Raw genomic sequence first — 21,870 nt, forward strand, 5'->3', positions numbered from 1 at the left:
TGGCCCTACACAACCCAGGTAGCAATGGAAGAGTGAGCTGGATTTTGTTCTGGCACATGCATCACATGGTTTGTTAACTCAGACCCAGATTTTGCCTCTCACTCATATTGATTTCAACCAGACTACTCATGAAATACGGTGCTACTCAGCATGAGAAAGAGCAGCATCATTGGGCCCTCAGTTCCAGTTGCCGGGTCCAATTTTGCCTTCAACCACACACAGGGCCATCTCCAGACCCCAGCGCGCCAAGCGCGCGCTTGGGGCGGCATTTTGCCGGCAGGGCGGCAGGCAGCTCCAGTGGACCTTCCGCAGTCATGCCTGCGGGAGGTCCACCGGAGCCGCGGGACCAGCGGACCTCCCGCAGGCATGACTGCGGAGGGTTCGCTGGTCCCGCGGCTCAGGTGGACCTCCCGCAGGCATGACTGTGGATGCTCCACCGGAGCCGCGGGACAGTGCACCCTCCGCAGGCACGTCTGCAGGAGGTCCTCCGGAGCCGCAGGACCAGCGACCGGCAGCGTGCCCCCTGCGGCGCGCCGCCCTCGGAATTCCTAGAGCCGCCCCTGACCACACATGGGCAACCTTACTGAGGACAGCAGAATTTCGCGGATATAACTAAGGACGGCTGTTGGCTCTGATAACCTCTATTACAAGTAATTAAGTGTGAGCCTGAAAGAACCCAGCTTGACTCTCAGATCCCACAGGGAGATTACAGGGCTGGCAATTAGAAAAGCCGCCCTTAAACTAAGCAGATTTGCTCTGGAGACAAACCACATGACGCCTTGTGACTCTGACAATGCTGTCCTTCTAATGGCCTTCCAGAGCCTCTACCCTCTGCCTCACTCACCTCCAGAATGCCACCGACGCGAGAAGATTAGAGCACTGAATTCCCTTCCCCTGCTCCTGGGTACAGACTGTAGGATTTGACCTTGAATTTACAGACACAAACATCCTACGCTAGATTTGTAACTACCCGCTAACTTGTCCTTAACCACCACATTCTGCAGCTTGGCTCTGCGGAGGCTGCTTATTCCTGTACCTTTTGCTTGTACCTTTTGCTTGCCTGAAGCGTTTATCAAAGTCGTACATTCTGTTCAAACAGGAAACGTCCTTCGTCCGCACTTAGCTAAATATCCTGCCGCTCCGGGGACGTGTGGCTTACTGCTCCTCTGGTAAGCCTCCCTGTGATTAAGGCGGATAGTCAGTGACGTCGTTTGGGAAGCCCTTTCTAAAAGGGATTGGTTACATTTTTCTAGAAAATCCAAGGGGTTTAATAACTTGGATGGAAAGAGCAAGGAGATTTGGAGCAAGTCAAAGCAGAGAACGCGCCCCTTCTTGTTTACATCCAGCGTCCCCCGGGACGATAAACACTTTAACCTGTTCAGAAAGTGGACCAATATCTGTGCAGACCCACTGTGCTTCCTATTACGTCTTTCGAATGTTCGAGGCCAGGGAGAGATTGTATCTGCTGAGAGCCATCCGAGCCTTGCCCAATATTCTCAGAATAACAGAGTGTGTTTGGAAATAACTGGAATTGACGGGACATGAAACAACACAGGAAGAAACAGCTCCAGAGCCAGAACCAGGCAGAGTGGGGACGTGCTTCGTTGTGACTGTCCCAGCCATTCACCCCCCTCTGGGCCCCTGAGTTTCTCCTTCTATCAGCTCTGCCAGCCTGCGAATGACTCAGCATCCTCGGGCACAGCTCTGGCTTCCTCTCGCAGACAACACGAGTGCTCGGCCCATGGAATTTCAATGGCTGCTGAAACGGGGATAGACAGCAGGGCTGTTAAAGCAGCCTTCTCCAACTGCACTTGCCCTCCAGGGGCAGAAAGCAAATCCAAGCTCCCCATGCACACTTCTACGAAGGAGACAACTTGTCTTGTTTCCCTGGCAGACTAACAGAGTAGCCGAGAAACCAATGGATTCTTGCAACACTCTCTGATTTAACACACCATAACATGCCCCTTGCACACACCTATGGATCAGCTGACCCCTTCCCATGCACACCACCATATACACATATGGAGCAATTCAGTTCAACAGAGGTGCCTTCAATACGCTGATAAATGACAGCAAGTTATGAGGCTCTGCTCACAGGAACTAGCAGCTCTTCCTCTAGCCTCCATGAATGTGCCAGCAAAACCGGCCAATGAACGAGGTTGTTTGCTTGCACAAGCTCCATGACACCTGCCCAAATCCAGTGTTTGATACGTGCCAATGGATTGCTGGGAGCAGTAATGGCAAGCGGTTGAAAATACATTTCAAAAGACAATGCATTTTTCTAGCCAGGACTATAATCGGAAATACACTCCCAGAGTTTCCTCTATTTCAAAAGTGGACAGAATATATTATATTGCTGGGAATTCTGACTGCATGCAGATGCAAATATCTCCTAAATTACATGGGAGCTGAAGGATGTGCCGTTTCACCCAGATTGGCAATAAAGTCTCAGATTTGGCCAGCCAATAGGATTTGGTGTCATGATAATTTCTGCATTCTTAACAGACCTGTTTTGCAAATGAGCAATGACAGTAACACAGGAACTGCCAGACTGCATCAGACCCATGGTCATTCTAGTCCAGTATCAAGGACAGTGGCCAGAACTAGATGCCTCAAAGAAAGGTGCAAGAACACCACAGTTGGGAGACATGGGGTAATCTGCCTCCCATGAAGGTCTCATCCTAATCCCTACTAGCTAGCGATTGGCTTAATCCTTGAAGCATGAGGTTATACATCCTTTTTAAAATGTTAGCATTAGCTATTACAACTCTGGATATTCTTGCTGTCCATATAAATGACTCAACAGTCTCTGAATCTTCCTAAATGTTTGGCCTCGATAACATCCTGTAGCAATGAGTTCCACAGTCTAATTATGCACCGTCTGAAAACAATATTTCCTTGTAATCAGTTTTGAAAATGAACGTTCTTTCCATTACACTTTGTTATATTCCATGAAACTGAACTATGGCAATCATCTCTGGTCTGGGCTACGTTTCTTTTCAGATCCATTTTATTGGCTTGGAGGCTATGAGAAGCACCGCCCACAATCAGGCCCGGAGAGATTTATTTCATTGGTAAATGTGATGGAAACACCGACTGAATGCAAACATTCCAAAAGCTAGCTGGTTTTACACGCTGCATGCAAACCCCTTCGCCCCCCCATGCGTACCTCAGAACCCATTAGAGCTATCATCATTAATTCTACATGCACAAAAAGCTATTCAACCATAAAACAAAGCACATCATGAAACATGTACCACAAATCTTGCTCTGTATCAGAGGGGGAGCCGTGTTAGTCTGGTTCTGTAAGAGCAGCAAAGAGTCCTGTGGCACCTTATAGACTAACAGACATATTGGAGCATGAGCTTTCGTGGAGCATGATGCATCCGACGAAGTGGGTATTCACCCGCAAAAGCTCATGCTCCAATACGTCTGTTAGTCTATAAGGTGCCACAGGACTCTTTGCTGCTTTTACAAATCTTGCTCTGTAACCCGACTGAAGTGATTTCATTAGGCAGCCTTGTGAATACATGTCTGTGTGCCGTGAGAATATACCAGTAGTGAGTTTGCGTGCCTTCTGGTGATGGAACACTTCTAGGTCTGCCCAGGGGAGTTGGTAACAGGATACAAAACCTTCCACCTACAGATCAGGGGTCAAACACGACCTGGGTCATGGAGGCAAAGTTGCTATCTGGTGACTGGGGGCCTGCCTGCAATGAATATAGTGGTCTCAGCCTAGCTCCAAAAGGAAGAGTCGTCCTCAGAAAAATCACTTTCACACCTTTGTTAGTTTAGCCCATGCCGGGAAGTGGCGGCCTCAGGACCTGACATGGGGTCAGCCCAGGCCAGGAAACGGTAGCCTGGGGCTCTGGCATGCCCTGACCAAAACAGATCAGCATGCAGCTCAGCAGCCATGCTCCAATAAGGTTTCAAATGAACATTGCTTTGGGTCAGCGATTCTGGTCTCTGGGAGGTGCAGGCACGTGAAATGTTTTCCCTTCCTGTTGATCATTGTCTTTCAGCGCCCAGCAGAGGCTGCGCTGCCCTTGTGTGCAGAATAGAGTGGGGGTGTCTCTGTTTGTGCTGAGTGGGAACAAGCTGCCTACAGCCCAGCGTCTCAGAAATGCTGACCCAAAGCAATGCCGCCTGCTTACACATCTGGCCCAGGCAGCACAGGCTGCCCGGTCGGAGGATCCCACTAGAAGACCATAGTCCCACATCTGTGTTGCATCAGCACTGGTTGGCCTAGTCTGTCTAAATGGGTCTAACCTGCTCTGTAATTGAGTCACCAAGCTGGGCTGCAGTCCTGTAAAGGACCATGTTCTAGTGAGGTCGCACTGGCAGCAATCCTCAGTGGGCTGCTAATACTGTAGGGTAGGGTGACCAGATGTCCTGATTTTCTAGGGACAGTGCTGATATTTGGGGCTTTTTTTTATATGGGCTCCTATTACCCCCCACCCCCTGTCCTGATTTTTCCCACTTGCTGTCTGGTCACCCTACTGTAGGGAGATGTTAATAAATTGCTTCCCAAATGCTTTGGCCCAGAATTTGCCATGCAGACAGCCCCAGAAACATGCTCTAAGGGTGATCCGTGAAGGGGAGAAAAAAGTGAGCTTGGGGCTTCTTTTTTTGGCACGTTTTTATGATGGTAAAAGTTGTTGCTGGTTGTTTGGAGTGTGTGTGTTTGTTGTTTTTTTAATTTAAAACCCAAACTTGCTTTCTATTTGTTTCATTACTTTAGAAATTCAGGTCTCAGCAACCAAGGGGAACCGGTGGGATTGTGACATCACACAAAGCAAGGCAATTAAAGCTCGTTTGTTGAGAGGCATTGGGATGTTTATTCACTGGGTTTTGCTAACACACATGGGAGAAAGTCCCTTTGGGAAGGATTTCCCAGCCCTGCTCTAAGAGGACAGACAGCTTCTGCATCAGCCTAACAGACCAACACAAAAAGGGGAGACTTGACATACCTGATATTTCTAAAGGAAAAACAAACAGGAAAGAGGCTTCTTTTACACCACAAAGCAGCAAAGAGAGGCACAACTCCAACAGGTCGCCTGGCGTAGGTCACACTTTAAAAGAAGCGATCTGCCATGAGCTTCCATTTTTCCACATGCTCATTTGAGTGCTTCTAACAACAGCAATGAGCTCTGCTTTACTCAAAGCAAGGAAGCTACAGCAGAATAGAGAATCTCTCTCCTAGCAGAGGAGTGCTGAAGCTTTTAAAAGAGCCCGAACAGCAACTGGCCCCAGAACTACCGATAGCATCAGCACAAGCACATGATCTACTTGGCGTTCACGTTCCTGTGCCCGATGCGGATTCCCAGTGAAACCAATTGGAGTTTTGCCATTGACTATAGTAGGAGCAAGGCGAGGGAGGCACACTGGGCCAGGTACTCAGCTCGCGTGGAGCTAACATTGACCGTCTGGCCTAGTCTCCCTGTGCAGTTCACTAACGCTGCAGTCACATATCAAACTGGGTCCCTTTTGTAGAGACGTGGGGACACAATCTAGTGCAGTAGTTCTCAACCCGCTGCCCAATCAGCACACACGGCTGCACCCATGTGACATCCTCAGGGGCATAACTAGGATGGGGTGGGAGGAGCACTGCCCCGGGCCCAGAGCCGGCAGGGTGCGTGCAAAAAAGAGGGGGCACAGGATCAGGCCCAGCATCAGCATCAGGCCCAGCATGTGCAGCCAAGGTAGGAGACCAGCAGGCATGGGGAAGGGGGTGCAGGGGTCCAGGGCAGCGCAGGGAGGGGTGAGTGCAGAGGGCTAGGGCTAGGGCGGGGGGAGGGGGGAATGCAGCTGGTGCATGGGGGACAGACTCGGGGGGGGGGGGGAGACACGGGTGGCTGGGGGCAGTCCCTGGATGGAGGGCTATGGGGCACAGCCCCTGGATAGGGGGAGCTGGGTGCATGGGGGACAGTCCCTGGCTAGGGCATGCCCTGCACCAGCAGAGCTCCCCATCTTTGCGGGCAAGCTCTGCAGCCACACTCCCCAGGCACTCCGCCAGCAGCAGCACAGCAGGGAGGGTGGCACAACCCATGCCATGCCATGCCACCTTTACAGGAAATTAATTCATTTTGAGTTATTTTTCTAATTTAAAAGCTCCTGCCAGACTTTTGCCAGTGTTGAATTGACAGGTACTGTTATCGCTTTAAATCATATTGCTGTCATATAACAAATACGAAACCTTCTTTTTTTGTAAGTGTACAGGTAGTATATCTTTGTGTGGATACAGCCCACACAATACACAGAGAGCTGCATACGTGGCCCACAATGGTAAATAGGTTGAGAACCACTGCTCCAGCGAGGGGGCCTAGTGATAAATGCAAGAGCTGCAGAATCAGGCCCACCATCTATCACAAACGAGATACACACACGCACACACAGAAAGAGGCTATTTTAAAAGGACAGTATCAAATGAAATATGGCCCCACACTGAGGATTTGTAAAATTCACCTTTTACAAAACCCAAGAACAAACTCTTCTTTTGCCATTGCAGTGGAAATTGTTAAAACATAATAAAATAAAACAAAACAGAACAAACAACAACAAACCAAACAACCCCCACACCCCAAAACGTAACATCCCCAGGGAGCATTTGCAACCCAAACACGGCAGAAACGGAGCTAGGCAAGGCAAGCTGAAAATGAAACTGACTGCTCTCTTTCCATTCTTGGGGCCAAAAGAAATGTAAACAATTGATGTAAACCCTGAAAAGTAAATTGGATGTTTAAAAAAATACTTTCAGTTTTAACATGATCAGCTGAACATAAACACACACACAAGGAAATCAGAGTTTTCCAGACTCATGAATTTTAAGCTGATAGCTCCCCTTTAAATTCAAGGAGTATTTAACATTCCTTCTGTATACATTTACACTCTTGCCCTGCTTACGACTTACTTCTCAAACAAAACAGAAAGTTCCCAGAACTAAATTCTATGAACAAACTCACTGTTTTTCTCCAGGATCGCATGCATTAAAGGAAGCATTGTACGCCAGGCAGTTGCCTAGCAGGGTTGAGGCTGCTCTGTCTAGCACGTTGCCAGCCCGATCATACATGAACCATGCTTTAGAACCTGACACAGTGACCAGTTTGAGTAAAGTAAACGTAGTGCTGCAACTGGGGAGACTGAAATCCTCTGCATCTGCAGAGTGGGTACAACATGGGTGGGAGCAGCAGAAGCTGCTCTCTAGCCTTGACCTGAAGGGACCATCCCTCGGGGGTGAAAAGGTGCTTAAGTCCCATGCCCCGTTCATTCACTCCTTAGCCTCTCTAACAAGACCATGCCTACAAGATCCCACTCCCCCAGGGGAGGGCAGCTTTGCACTCCCCCAGAACCCCCACCAATGGAAGTGACCCGATCAGCAGATCACCTGGCTAACCCTGGTCCTGCCCCTTCCCAGGTCACGCTGCTGGCAGGCTCCAGCAGCCTGGCAAGAACTTGCACTATTGTTCCCCACACCTCTGGGTGAACTCATAAATGCGCTACTCCCCTGCATCCATGGTTACTGCTATCCCCCTTCCCTTTCCCAGCCTCAGAGGAACTGGGACACTACTTGACATCACCCTGACTGCTACATTTCCATTCGATTTTCCAACTCTGATCACTGTTTTATTTCAAGCCAAGTACTGTTAACAGTTAACATTTTGCAATGCTACAGAACTTCAAGGGGCTTTTCCTTTATAATTAAACATACACCCCTGCAAGTAATGAAGAGGAAAATCCGGTTAGCATCATGCCACTGACTTTGGTGGAGTTATTCCTGATTTACACCAGTGTGGGAAGAGATATCAAACCCAAACATACCTATATTTGTACAACATAATACGGTCATAACTGGCCACATTCTGATCTCACTTGAGTGACACTGACTTTTCAATAGTATAATATAGTGTATAAAGAAATCTTAAGTGTTCTCCCCAACATTTTTTTTAAAGGTCACTGGAATCTCACACACATGACGATACTTGCACACCTTAAAAACTGCCCAGTTATTTCACACCTGCATGAAAAGCCAGCAGGCATCCCAGTGACTGGCAGGTTATTGCCACCATACCAGGCTGTGACCTGCTCATGAACTGACCTTTGCAAGCGTTAGCCACCCTCTGCTTGAAGGCTGAACAGCTTGCTACCGCAATCCTGACAATAAAACGTGTGTTCCAATCACTCAAGCAAATGAAAGTTAGTGTAGGGTCCGTGAGAAACAGACTCCGTATGAATAATGATCTAACACACCATTAGAGGTATTACAGCAGCTCCAAACTGATCGAATAATGAGAGACAGTAAAATAAATGCACTAAGTAGGCAAAGGATGTGGAAAGTACTTCTGGGAACTTTTTTCTACTGATCTCTAAAGATCCAGAAACATGAAAAAACCCAACAACCCAGGGAAAGATAGAAAACTGATGTGTGTGTGCAACAGAGTGAGACTGAAGCTCAGGGAGCAGGTGCCCTTGATAACAAAAGAACACATCCCTTGCAACAAGCAAAGGTAAACTATAGAACCCTCTCACCACAGTGGGCAAAGACAAACTGTGGCACATGTGAGGGGAGGAGGGGCGACGAAGGCATGTACCTGGTGAGTGCACGCTGGTTTCCCCCCCCCCCCCAATCAACATGAGTTTTATTTTTAAATATCAACCTTTGGAAAGATAAAAGGATTGCTGGAGGCCTGGTCGTACACAGAGCTGTGTTTAACTCAAAGAGTGATTTTATATCAATTGAGTTAAACCCATGCAACTTGTGTGTTTTCACAATCTTAGATCAGTTTACAGCTAGTGTATCTCGGTTTAATTTGCACTGGTAAATGTACAGGTGCAAGCTGAACCAACAGAACCAACAGAACCAGTCTCGAACAGCCCACACAGAAAAGCTGCACTGGTTTAACGAGGCCGAGTCAAGTTAAACCGGTGCAACTTCTGTGTCTAGACAACGTTCCTTTAACTCAGTGATGGGAGCGATATAAATATCCAGGGAGCCTCATGTACCTGCTGGGATGTAGGGTCTAAGTTAGGTAGCAACATATTGGGATAAGCCCAACGGGGAGGTGGAAGAGCAGAGTGCCGCTGGAGCAGTACCAAACAGGAGGGTTTAAAAAGCAGACTTCCCCTGCTTAGTCATACACCTTCTCACACACACACCCCCTTCTCTTGGGACCTACTTACCTCGCTTTATAAATGTATAGTCATGCCACGTCTGAAGTTGGCCCTTTATAGGCAACACTAGTGTGTTACAACATGATCCTTCTAACACAACAGGCTATTTAAACAGCTTACACTTTGTCTTATGCCTACACCCTCTGTAGGATTTGTGCCAATTCTATCATCCTGCCGAGGTTTTTCCACAACCGAACGAGGAGCTCGCACAAAACAAGACTTGAAAGTAAAAGCCACTGATTTCCTTGCTTAGACACAATGCAAAGCCACAGAGCTCTCATTATAAACAAATCTCCATGGAACAGTTCGGGGTGCCAGCAGGCTGGCCACTCCTATGGGTCCAATTCAAAAATAAAAGGGTCCTTCCTGAGGTTTTATCATCACAAACAAGAAATTGTAACTGCCAGAAATGCCGAGTCGTGTAAATTATAAATAAAAGTGGAGGTTTTTGTTGGGGGGGGGAGGTAACTGATAAGGAAATATTAGGGTTTGATCTGCTTTCAATGAAGCCAAAGGCAAAAACCTCCCTTTGATTTCACAGGCCCTTCTACTCGATCAAATAACCTGCTGGTAAAACTCCAGTCCCATCAGAGGTGCCTCAGAAAAAGGCTTCTCGGAGCATGTTGTCAGTTCCTCTCTCCGCCACTTGTTCAGTTACCTCATTGCAAAGAATAATTCGAGCCCCCAGCGGGCCACCTGCCACCCGCCTTCCCCAGCCCATCTTGACTCAACCGGTAACAACAACTCCAGTCAATCCCAGGTCCGGTGGCTGTCAAAGCACCTCGGCAAACAGCCGCAGGCTTGGGAACGTCCCTGCTCCGAGCGCCCGGCTGGGGGAAGGAGCCGAGCCCGGGTGCCGCGGGCAGCAGGGCTGCTCCAGGGAGCGAGCATCGCCAGCGAGCCGAGCCTGGCTCTGCCCCTGCGCGATGCACCGACCCCAGCGGTCCGGCCCGGGGGCAGCCCCTGCTCTCGGCGCCCCCGCTGTGAATGCAGGGGGCGGCGGGGGGGCAGCCGGACTGAGACTGGGGCTGCCCCCGGGAGACCCTGCCCGGGGGATCAGGCCGGAGACCCGGGGCGCGCTCCATCCATCCAGTCCCGGGGCCGGGGCTTGTCAGCCCGCAGCTGGAAAAGGGGCCCGGGCACGTGGGGGGCGCCTCGTGGCCAGCGACACCGAGCGGGCGGGGTCCCCCGCCCCGGACAGGGACCGCTTGACCCTGGAGCCTCAGGCCGCCCCGCTTAGGCTCCTGCTTGGAGGGGCCTGAACCCCCCCTCAGGCTCCGGGAGCGGCTGGGGGGCTCCTCGCCCCTGTGCCCCGCAGCTCCCGGGGGGCTCGGGAGGACCTGGCCGCCCCCCACCCCCGCGCGGCCCCTCCCTACGCAGCAGGAATAGGAGCCGCGGCCGCCGCTACTTTCACTTTCCAGGGCAGCCCGGCGGGAAGGGCCCCGGCCCCGGCCCCTCGCCCCGGCCGGGCGAGCCCCGCACCTGTCCCTGCCTCGGGCGGATGGAGTCGGCGGCGCTCAGCGCGCACGTGGTGGTGCCAAGGGGGGGGGGGGGATCGGGCCCCTTGTACCGCCGGGCTGCGCTCCGGGCCAGCGCTAGGGAACCAAGGCCACATCCCCGGGGCACCCCGGGAGGCGGGCTCCGGGCAGGGGGGGTCCCCCGGGACACCCCGGGAGGCGGGCTCCGGGCAGGGGGGGTCCCCCGGGGCACCCCGGGAGGCGGGCTCCGGGCAGGGGTCCCTGGGGCACCCCGGGAGGCGGGCTCCGGCCAGGGGTCCCTGGGGCACCCCGGGAGGCGGGCTCCGGCCAGGGGTCCCAGGGGCACCCCGGGAGGCGGGCTCCGGGCAGGGGGTCCCAGGGCACCCCGGGAGGCGGGCTCCGGGCCAGGGGTCCCAGGGGCACCCCGGGCGGCGGGCTCCGGCCAGGGGGGTACCCCGGGGGCACCCCGGGAGGCGGGCTCCCGCCCGGGGGGGTCCGCGGGGGCACCCCGGGAGGCGGGCTCCGGCCAGGGGGGGTCCCCGGGGGCACCCCGGGAGGCGGGCTCCGGCCAGGGATGCCCCCGGGCCAGGCGGCGAGGGGACGCGGGCAGGGGCCGTACCTGCAGGAGAAGCCGTCCGTGTGGCGCTCGCCCATGGTGCTGGCCGCGGGGCCAGGTGCTGCTGCCTCGGGCCGGGCGGCGCCGGGCTCGGGCAGGAAACCCGGGCGCGGAGAGGGGTCGGCGGCGGCTCCGCCCCGCGGCACTGGCCTGGAGCGCGGGACCCCCCCCGCTGCTGGGTCCCCGGCTGGTCGGCAAAGAGCAGCGGCGCTGGGGGGTGCGGGGGAGGGGCAGGCCAGCTGGCCCCGGGTGCAGACAGCGGGGGGGCTGCCGCCCCCAGCGCCTCTTCCCTGGCGCCCACGTGCGCCGCACTCCGGTCTCCCCGGGGGCCGCGAAAGTCGCTGTCACGCTGCTGCGCGGGTGGGTCTCTTCCCCGGGCGATCAGCCCGCCCCTGCGCGCCGCGGAAAGGGGCTGCGTGTTTACAGCCCGCCGGTTAAAAGGCAACTTTCGGACCAATAAGGAGAGAGGGAGTCGGAGTCCGGCCGCAAACGATACCGAAAGTAGCCGGCTGCTCAGTGCTGCCTTGCGCCCCGCCGGGGCTGCAGGGGAGGGGAGACCGAGCGGCACAGAATGAGCCCCCCCACCCGTCTTATCTACGGCTTGAAAGGCGGAGAAACACCCCCAGCCTGCGCCTTCAGTGCACCGCCTGTCGCCCGCCTATGCCGCGGGCCTGCCCACGCACGGCCGGGAAGCCATCGCCGTGCGCGGGGAGGAGAAATTCGGCTCGGTTGCTTTTCCAGCGACAGGAAAAAAACTTGCACCCTGACATTAAACCGCTGCCTCCAGCACGAGGTTTCTCGTCCCGATCTCCTCGGGCTGCGCTTCCATTGCTCTGCAACGGCGCCCCCTGGAGGGGTGGTTGTGTCATCAAGGGGGGGGACTTTTGGGGTGATTTAAAGTTGTATTTGGCTTAATTCTTCATTTCCTTTTTTTCCCCTTCCATAGAATGTCAGGGTTGGAAGGGACCTCAGGAGGTCATCTAGTCCAACCCCCTGCTCAAAGCAGGACTAATCCCAGATTTTTACTGCAGTTCCCTAAATGGTAATGTAATAATTGGAGATATACCAATCTCCTAGAACTGGAAGGGACCTTGAAAGGTCATTGAGTCCAGCCCCCTGCCTTCACTAGGAGAGTCAATTTTTGCCTCAGATCCCTAAGTGGTCTCCTCAAGGATTGAGCTCACCACCCTGGGTTTAGCAGGTCAATGCTCAAACCACTGAGCTATCTCTTCCCCAATTTAAAAGTTACCTGCTTTTAAGTTAAAGAAGAACCAAAGAAAAAAAAAAGGGTTCTCACAGACTTTGCATTTTCCAGCTGGAATTTGGTGTAAAAAGTGCCATTTACACACTCACCAGGATAGAAAGGCTTGGGAGGAGGGTTCATGAATTCTGTGTGCAAAGCACTTTGAGACCTTGGATGGAAGGTGCTGTTGAAGTGCAGAGTATTGGTATATTATATATTTTCAGTACTCTTCCACCCACACACTTTTTTTTATTACCAGGGATGTTTTCAGAAAATGGGTCTTTGTTCCTTAAAAGCCAGTCCCATCCTGCGGCTGGTGTTATAGCACAAGGGAGTCTGTCATGCTTCCAGGAAAGCTATTTATGCACTTGGGAATTCTCTGCAATCTTTTCTTCTTGTTTTTATCCTTCTGTCGTTGTTAAATGACGTAATCCCTCTGCAAGAGGCAAGCTGTGGGGCTTTAGCCAAGCCCAAAGAATATTGATCATAGTAGAGAGCGGTGCCTTGATTTTCCCTTAGCAGTGTTTGAAAAGGGGATCAGGATAAAAAGTGCAGTCACAATGCCTTTCTCTATGATCAAGCCAGTCCTAGCGAGGAGGGATGGACTCCACCAGCAGCAGTCTTTGCTGTCTTGGAAGCAAAGGGAAGAAGCATTGGGTGTAACTCCAGTTTGAGACTGGTCAATGGGACAATTGTACTGTCCCAGAGAATTAAGGGCTGCATGACTGGCCCTCAGACACACAATCTACTGAGCCATCCAAAATGACAGGATGATGCTTATTTGCCTGTAGAGTGAAATTTAGTTGGTCTATGCAGTCACTTCTCCCACTGGCTTCACTGCGAGGCCTGTATGTGAAAAAAATCAAGAACAGGGCCCTTTCTTTGGCCTTTTACACTCAGACCTAGGCTGTGAAGAATCAGAAACGTTGGGGGAACTAATGGTTTTCCCTTCTTCTTGAGCAGAACTGCATAGGCAGTGGCTGGTGCCCTCACTGACAATAGACAACCTGACGCACAAAAGACTTTGAAGCTTCCTTTAAAACCTGCCTGGGTAGAAAACACCTGCTCACCTACCACAGTGCCTAACCCTACAGGCAATCACAGCTAACCCTGCTGACCACCAGCCTCTGCCTGTCTGCTTGTGTATTGTAATTCCACACTAAATAGCTGAGTACCTTCCTATGTACAGCTGATGACACTCATATGTCTTGGGAAGCTGAAGGTATAGTGCTGGGATCCTGGGTTCAATTCCTGTCTCTGCCACAGACTTCCTAGATGACCTTAGGCAAATCTCTTAATCTCATTGTGCTCCAACTCCCCAGCTGTAAAGAAAAGAGATGACAATCCTTGCTTTGTCTGTTGTGTCTAGTTAGATGTAAGCTCAGCAGGCAGGGACTGTCTCTTACTGTGTAAGATGTAGAGTTCTTAGCACAGTGGGACCCCAGTGCAACCATAAGACAGATAGTAATAACAGAACAATACTGCCCCAAATCCCTCCATTGTTACCTGTATATAATACCATCCCTAAAACCTGAGCATGTAACAGATCTTTACCTCCACACGTATTTGTAACCATCCCTATAAAACACAGACTAAGAGTTCTTTTAATTGCCTTTTTCCTGTTGCACGGGAACTCGTTATCCACACCAACTCAGCACTAAATATAGGGCAAAGCTCCCATTGCCGTCATGGGGACTGCTGGGTCCGCAGCCAGATGCAGGAACAGGCCGAGTGCAGGTAGCAGAAGTGTCCAACGGCCGCCGAGTTCATGGCGTAGCCCTGCGGAGCAGGCCATATATGGTATCCTCTCACTGTTGTTATTGCGTCACGTCAGTTGGAGTCACAACATGTCCCATCTGTGCCCGATCACCCCACACAGGCAGCACAGCCATTCCGTTAGCGGGTTAAGCCGATGTTTATTTTTAGCTACGATTCTTTGTTTGCTCTGGTGCTCTTGGGAAGTGACTTCCTGTCAGGAATGTTAAACATCACTGTGACTGGCCCTGCAGCTGGGCCAGGTCCATGCTGCTCCGGAGTGCACCAGGAAAACCTCCGTAATATGCCTCCAGCTAGGATTAAGGGCGATGCACTCGCAGCCCAGGTGCCAGGGCGTCCCGGCCGATTGCTGCCTCGTTCTCTGAAAGTTTTCTAAAGGCTTCAGTGCTGCTCTTGTAACTAGGGAGACTGGTTCCTAAAGAAATTATAAGGGGGTCTCAGTGAACTCATGGCTATCTGGCTTAAAAGACTTGGAGAGCTACTGATGCATGCTGTTTAATGATTAATTGGTTATGAATGCAATACACTCAGCCCTTTACATCACCCAGAAGAAAGATAGTCTCTGCCCCAAAGGAGCTGGTATCTCAGAGTAGCCAGGACGCACTGAAGAGCGAATGGCTGGCATGCTATATAAAGCATCCTTAGTATTATTGAATCACGTCTTGTGGGATGTCTAGACTGCAGTGAGTCTGCAGGAGCCACTGGGATAAAAGGAGAGTGGGGTTTGCTGGACTGAAATAGGGAGGGCGTAGCAAGCACACGGGGCAGTGTGCAAAAAGGCACACGTGGCTGTGGGAGACACGAGGCAAGGAGGCAGAGTGGGGGAAGGGTAGCGGTTGCAAACCAGGAGAGCACTGTGTAAGTTCTGTGCCCGTTTGGTAATATCTTATTTAGTTTTAGGGGGGTGAGTGTCATGGTTACTGCAGGGTTCTGGGAGTCTGGGCTTGTCTTCTGGACCTGCCGCTGACTTGCTGTGTGATCTCAGGCAAGTCACGTCAGTGGTCTGTGCCTCGGTTTCCCCATCTGGAAAATGGAGCGATTCACACTCACTGGCTGCACAAAGGGTACTGTGGAACCTAATCACCATGGGTAAAGCACATTGAAATCCTTGGCTCAGAGGATTCATTTAAATAGCATCTGGTGCCAAAATGGGAACGCCAGACTAGAACAGCAGGGGAGATGACGCAGGCCAGAACCGAGGAATTACCTAAAATTCCTGCATGTAAGAAAGGAATGCTGCCACAATGCCAAAAGTGAGTTTCTGTTACCATCTAGTGGACATTTTTAGTATTGTGCTGGCTAATAAGGGAGACTTTGTTTTCTAATAAACGTACAGTAACTCCTCACTGAAAGCCGTCCCTGTTAACGTTGTTTAGTTGCTGATCAATTAGGGAACATGCTCGTTTAAAGTTGTGCAATGCTCCCTTCTAACGTCATTGGGCAGCCACCTGCTTTGTCCACTGCTTGCAGGAAGAGCAGCCCATTGCAGCTAGCTGGTGGGGGCTTGGAACCAGGGTGGACCAGCAGCCCCCCTATCAGCTCCCCGCTCCCCTAAGTTCCCTGTGCAGCAGCTGCCCAGCAGGCTAGCAAGTGCAGCTGTCCCTCCCCGCACTGCCATGTGCTGCTCCTCAGGGGTGGCAGGGTTGTATAATTTTTGGTGGTGCCCAGAACAGGTCCAAGTCCGACCCCCCACACACCTGCCTTGTAAGCCGATATATTTTTTAAAATAATGTAAAAATGTGAGGGCTCTGGAGTGGGGCTGGGAATGAGGGGTTTGGGGGGTGGGAGGGGCTCAGGCAGAGGGTTGGAGTGCAGGCTGCAGGGTGGGGCGGGAGATGAGGGGTTCACAGTGCAGAAGGGGGTTCAGGGCTGGGGCAGAGGGTTGGGGTGCGGGGACTCTGGTTGGGGGTGCAGGCTCTGGGGTGGGGCGGGGCCAGGGATGAGGCGTTTGGGCTGCAGGCAGGCTGCCCCCAGCTGGGGCCAGCGAGGACTCCCCCCAGCCCTCTCCCCCCAGGCAGCACACTCACCTTGCACCACTGTAACTTCACGTGCTCCTAGGGCCCGCTCCGGTCCAGGAAGCCTCCCTCACCTCCCAGTGGTGGTGGTGGTGGGGGGGCTGCCATCACATGTGTGCCTCCGCCCCTGCTACTGCCCCTCACTGTAGCCTCACTGGGGGTGGGGGATGGGACTGCCTCTTGCCCAGCGTGGGGCAGGAGTGGTAACTGCAGGGGGCGGGGCTTGTGCTGGTGGAGGGTCCCGCCGGAAAAGGGAAGGGTCCCTCCATCCAAGGCGGAAGGGCATAGGCAGCCTGCCCTGGCACTAGTGATGGGAGGCGCTAGGACCCTGCGGCAGCAGTTGATGCCAGGAGCTGGCAGAGCAGAGCACAGCGCAGAGCTGCCCGGGGCACAGGCAGGGACGCTTGGGGGAGGCACGTGGGGGCAGCAAGTGGGGCTGAACAGTGGTGGAGCCAGGCCCCTGGGCCCTGAATATTGCTGGAGCACGGGCACCATGGGCCCATATAACTCGCTGCCCCTGCTGCTCCTGGCCTCTGCCGCTGAGCTGATCCCCGAGCCTCCTGCTTGCAGTGCGGTGGGGGGGGGAGAGGCAGGCTAATGTCAGGGTGTCCCCCTTCCCCCTGCGCCTACACCCCGCTTACCCCTTCTTCTCCATATAGAGCAGGGTGGGGACACAGACAGGGGCAGGGCGCATCTCTCTCTCGCCCACACACAGGGTGTGTGTCTGTCTCTGTCTACCATGCTGTCTCCCCTCCCCTCCATTCCTGCTGCCTTGTAGAGTGTGAGGCTACATTAACAACAACGTGTTAACCTTTGAGGGCTCAGCCAAGTGCTAGTTCATCATTTAGCACAGGGGTTCTCAAACTGGGGGGTTGGGACCCCTCAGGGGGTCACATGGGGGATCGCAAGCTGTCAGCCTCCACCCCAAGCCCTGCTTTGCCTCCAGCATTTATAATGGTGTTAAATATATTAAAAAGTGTTTTTAATGTATAAGGGGGGGGGGTCGCACTCAGAGGCTTGGTGTGTGAAAGGGGTCACCAGTACAAAAGTCTGAGAACCACTGATTTAGCAGCAAGGCATTCCCTGGGAAATATCCCACCCTCTTTCACCCTCTAACTTCATCACCTCAACCAAGCTTCACAATCATCATAGCTGTGAACAGTATTACATTGTTTGTTTAAAACGTGTACTCTCTGTGTGTGTGTGTGTATATATATATATATATATTTTTTTTTTTGGTCTGGTGAAAAAAATTTCCCTAGAACCTAATCCCCCCTATTTACATTAATTCTTATGGGGAAATTGGATTCACTTAACATCGTTTCACTTAAAGTCCCATTTTTCAGGAACACAACTACAGCGTTAATTGAGGAGTTACTGTATATCAGTGTTTGACAAAAGTTTTATATCCGCTTTGAAATTCTAGATCTTTGTTTACCTGGTTGTCACCAGGCTGGGTAACAAATTCCCACTCAATCCCCACACATTAAAAAATCCCAGTACACACAGCAGAAGGGTTTTCACAATATACTACTGAATAGGACCTCGTCTTGCATTCTGTCCACACTCCTAACGCCCACCGAGGCTATGGGAAGTTTGGAGATCATGCCAGAGAGCAGTAGCAGTAGTGGTACAGTCACTGCGGGCCATATGGCTGAAATGTGGAACCCCTGTATTTGGTGGCCCCCTCACGCCACCATTGACAGATAATTGTTTCCAGCTAGAAACCTGGTGTTTAGGAGCTTCTCTCCTGTTGTATTATTACAAATAATATGATTCAAAAAACAGTACAAAAATAAAACTGGGGGGAAAAACACCAGTGATGCCCAGCAGGTGCATCCTCCCCTGGGTCATAAGAAGGGTTTGAACTTTGGCCCAGATCCAAAGGTATTTAGGCACCTAATTCTCATTAATTTCAACAGGCACCTGACTCCCATTGAGGAGCTTGGCCATTGGTCCATTAGCTCCACAGAACAGAGCTCTACCATGTGAGCTAACAAGTAATTGTTAGCTCTATATTCGGGCCAGCCACTAGAGGATCCTGTGGCACGTTCTTTGCCAGTGGGTTGCATAACTATTTGCAAGACAGCAGTAGAATATTAGGGATCAGGACTTCTGGACTCTACTGCTGTCTCAGAAGGCAGTGTTACCTAGTGGTTACAGCCAGGCTTGCCAACCATAGAGATTTGGCACATTCAGCCTGAATGAAACCTCAGTCAGGCATATTAGAAGCGTGGTGTCAATTCCCAGTGAAGGGAATGACCCTTGCAATGACCCAGTGCAATGTTTCAGTTAACTTCTCTGTAAAATGAGGGGGAAATTATACTTGCCTGCTTCCTAAGGGCCGGGTCAGCGGCCTGGCTCCTGAATAAGGGAAGTGAAGGGCTCAGAACTATAAACAGCAGGGAGCAGAAGAGGTGAGCCTCAAACTCATGGTCCCCTGGTTCCTAGATTCCCCCCGTGGACTAGAGACTATTTCATCAGCTGTGGGGCTTACTCATCTGTGCAGTGTTGACTGCACTGGAATAGGGAGCCCACAAGTCAAAAATTGGGGTCTGACCTCCTTGCAATACTAATAAGAGTCCTAGTTTGGAAAGAGCGTGCGGGCGGGCAGTTTGGTCCCAAAGAATGAATGCGTCTCGCTCAGAGATTGCTGTACTGGTGAGGTTTTCCATTAGCTTCTTGAGCAGCCTTGTGTTTCCTGTAAGAAATGGATGCAGCCACGGTAAGTGGGGGGTTAGCTCAGCAAACCCAGAAAGGCGCCGATGCGCGCGGGCACACACACAAGTTGTATGTGCAGCTTTAGAGAGTCCCCTGGTTCTGTTCTCCATCACGCCAGTTTAAGTACTGGAGTCATGCCTGTGGTGTGAAGCAGCTCAGAGGAGACCCATTCAGGCCAGATGTAACTCAGGGATTGTCACAACCTTCCAGGGGGCCGAGTAAGCAGGACAAATGGGGCCTGCAACAAACAGGTGTGGAGTGAAATTTCCTTCCCTACACAGCTCCAGCTGGATGAGGGTGATGGGAAGCCATCAGCATGAGAATAGGTAAATCCGGATTAAAGAGGAAACCCTCTTAACTAATTAGCCAGCAGGACAGCAGCTGGCTGCCTTTAATTGCTTCACAGAGGGATCTGCCGGATTGTTTGCTACCTTGGTGTCACGTTTTTCCCGTTCCATTGAGACTGCCCTGGCCTGAGTTCAGTGACAACAGGGCACAGTTCAGTTTCCAACCCACACAGCTGCCTACACTAATGAACTGCGCATGTTTCGATGGCTCATGCCACCCTGTCCTGGGGAAGGAAGGGCGATAGTGCCAGGCACTGCTCGGGGTGTGGCTCACAACACTGACCAAGGCAATGAAGCAACACTGGATTCTGGCTAAGGCCTCATCTACATACATACACGTTGGCCCAGACCCGAATTAGCACGCAGCCCTGAGCAGAGATGCTTAAACTGGTTTCAAACCAGCTTGTATCAATACGTTTACACCTTTAGTTCAACTGTGTGTTTAGCTCAGGCCTCTGGGCCCAATGCCACATCCTGTGGGCCACTGGGCAGAGCCCCCTCATTCCCCTCAGCTCTTTGCCGGATCAGGCCCTTAGGAATTAGGCCAAACACTGCACTACCCCCGCTTCTGACAGCATCTGGAGTAGGGGGCTGCATTCTCTGGCCACAAGCAGCCCTTTGCCAAGTGAGACAGAGGCTACTCACCTCATGTGCTCATGCAGTCAGCTGGACGGGGGCCCGATCCACCTCCTGTTAAAGCCTGTGGTTGACTTCAACTGCACTTCCCCCCACCCACCCGCTCTTTCCTCTGGGGTTCACAGCACCTCATTTCCCCCTCTCCATGGCTCTCTTCTATTCTGTAAATTCTGCAGAGCAGGGGCTGCCTTGATCATTGCAGCTCGCACTGTGCCCAGCCTGGCATTAGCGTGTAAGAAATAAGCTGCAACAATAATTTTTTGAGTGGCTTGTACTTGGTGTGCAATACATGTGCCTGAGCCTGCACACGCGCCGTAGCAACTTTACACTCAGCCCTTAGCAGGCAATGCATTGAAGGTGCCTGTTTGCAGGTCTACAAGGTGGGTAGAATCAGTTTGCATTGCAGAGCTAATCTGGTGAGCAAGTGAACTCCCATGAAAGGGATTTTTAAAGCATCCTTCAACGGCTCTCTACTAGCCGAGGCCTCTCTGTGCAGAACTGGAAAGATGGGTAGAGAATGATGCAGCAGAGTCGAGCAGACCATGCATCCAGAACCTGTTTTGAGAGAAGATAAAAACTAGGGCTGATTTGGCTGCCCTTTCAAAACCCATTCTCCATTCCAGAGGGGAAAGGGTCTAGCTGCCAAGGAAACCAGCAGCTGTGTTGCAGCACTGAACCTGGGGAAATGTGATCTCTGTTTTCATTCCAAATTAGAACGACAGGCCAAAATTAATTAGCATAAAAAATCAAAATTTCCCACAGAATGAAAATTCCAAAAAATTCCCATTCAAGACCATCAAAACATTAATATATTTAATATTAAAACACATTTTAATATGTTTTGTCATTATTGAAACAAAATCAGAAAGCCCAGAAGCTGGGACTGGATGACGGGGGATGGATCACTCGATAATTGCCCTGGTCTGTTCATTCCCTCTGAAGCATCTGGCACTGGCCACTGGCAGCGAAGAGGATACTAGATTTGAGGGACCAGTGGTCTGCCCTAGTATGGCCATTCTGACGTTCTTTCACGATTCGGTTCACCTTTTTTTCCATCAAAATTTTCAGCCAAAGCGACACGTTCCTGCCAAACATTTAGATTTTTGACAAAATTGCAGTTTTTGACAGAAAACAGGGTCAACCCACTCTCCTGAGGAAACACTGTCCTGCTACAAAGAAAAACCTACACACAAGGTTACATGCACTTGTCTGCAGGGGACCTTTGATTCCTAGACACTTGCATAATTGCAATACTATCCTGGACCAAATTCACCCTTGGCTCAGTGGCCACCTCTTGATTTCAGTCATGTGTATTATAGTGTGCATCATCATAGGCTTTAGTGGTTTGTGCATTTCCTTTTTATGTGGGCGAGGAGGAAGGCTTAATTTCCCTGTTATTAATTGTTTGATTGCAAATTATGTTCCGGTGTTGGGCCCACAAACGTATTCTGGTCTTGTGAAAGAAGCAATAGTGTCTACATACTGTAAGTGATGCTATCCTAAGAAGGATAACGCAGTCACTAGATTTGTCAGGTTGTTGTGCAATGTATAACATCACTCAATCGATGCCCCATATAAGGAATCAAGCCACAATTAAATACCGATGGCACCAGTACATTCAAAGAGTGGGCACTGGCTGTGTCCTCTTGAAAGCACGGACAAGGAGATACACACAATCTGCGTAGTGCACTGGTAGACTCAGGCCCTGAGCCTGCAAACACTGAGACACGTGCTTAGCTTCAACCCACCAACTATTCCCCCTGGCTTCAATGGACCAACTCGTGTTAGACTGTAGACTGGGGCAAGGGCCAGGGCTTTATGTGTTCATACAGCACCTACCATGATCAGATTTGAAGCCTCTGCGCTAGCT

General features: G+C 51.6%; 1 protein-coding gene across 3 annotated transcripts in view; it reads right to left on the bottom strand.

Annotated features, from left to right (window-relative positions):
- SH2B3 (SH2B adaptor protein 3) overlaps window positions 1-11,965 on the bottom strand; it is a 93,487-nt gene extending 81,522 nt beyond the window's left edge. Inside the window, exon 1 of one of the 3 annotated variants that reach the window (XM_039504969.1) lies at window positions 11,266-11,965. The gene's annotated coding sequence lies outside the window, so the exon portion shown is untranslated. Of the gene's footprint in view, window positions 1-1,036; window positions 1,328-11,265 lie in introns of those variants that run through there. The other 2 variants (XM_039504970.1, XM_039504971.1) reach the window with 2 other exon arrangements.
- Window positions 11,966-21,870: the final 9,905 nt, after the last annotated feature.

The sequence above is a fragment of the Mauremys reevesii genome, linkage group 18 (genome assembly GCF_016161935.1).
Source record: "Mauremys reevesii isolate NIE-2019 linkage group 18, ASM1616193v1, whole genome shotgun sequence".
NCBI classification, from domain to species: domain Eukaryota; kingdom Metazoa; phylum Chordata; order Testudines; family Geoemydidae; genus Mauremys; species Mauremys reevesii.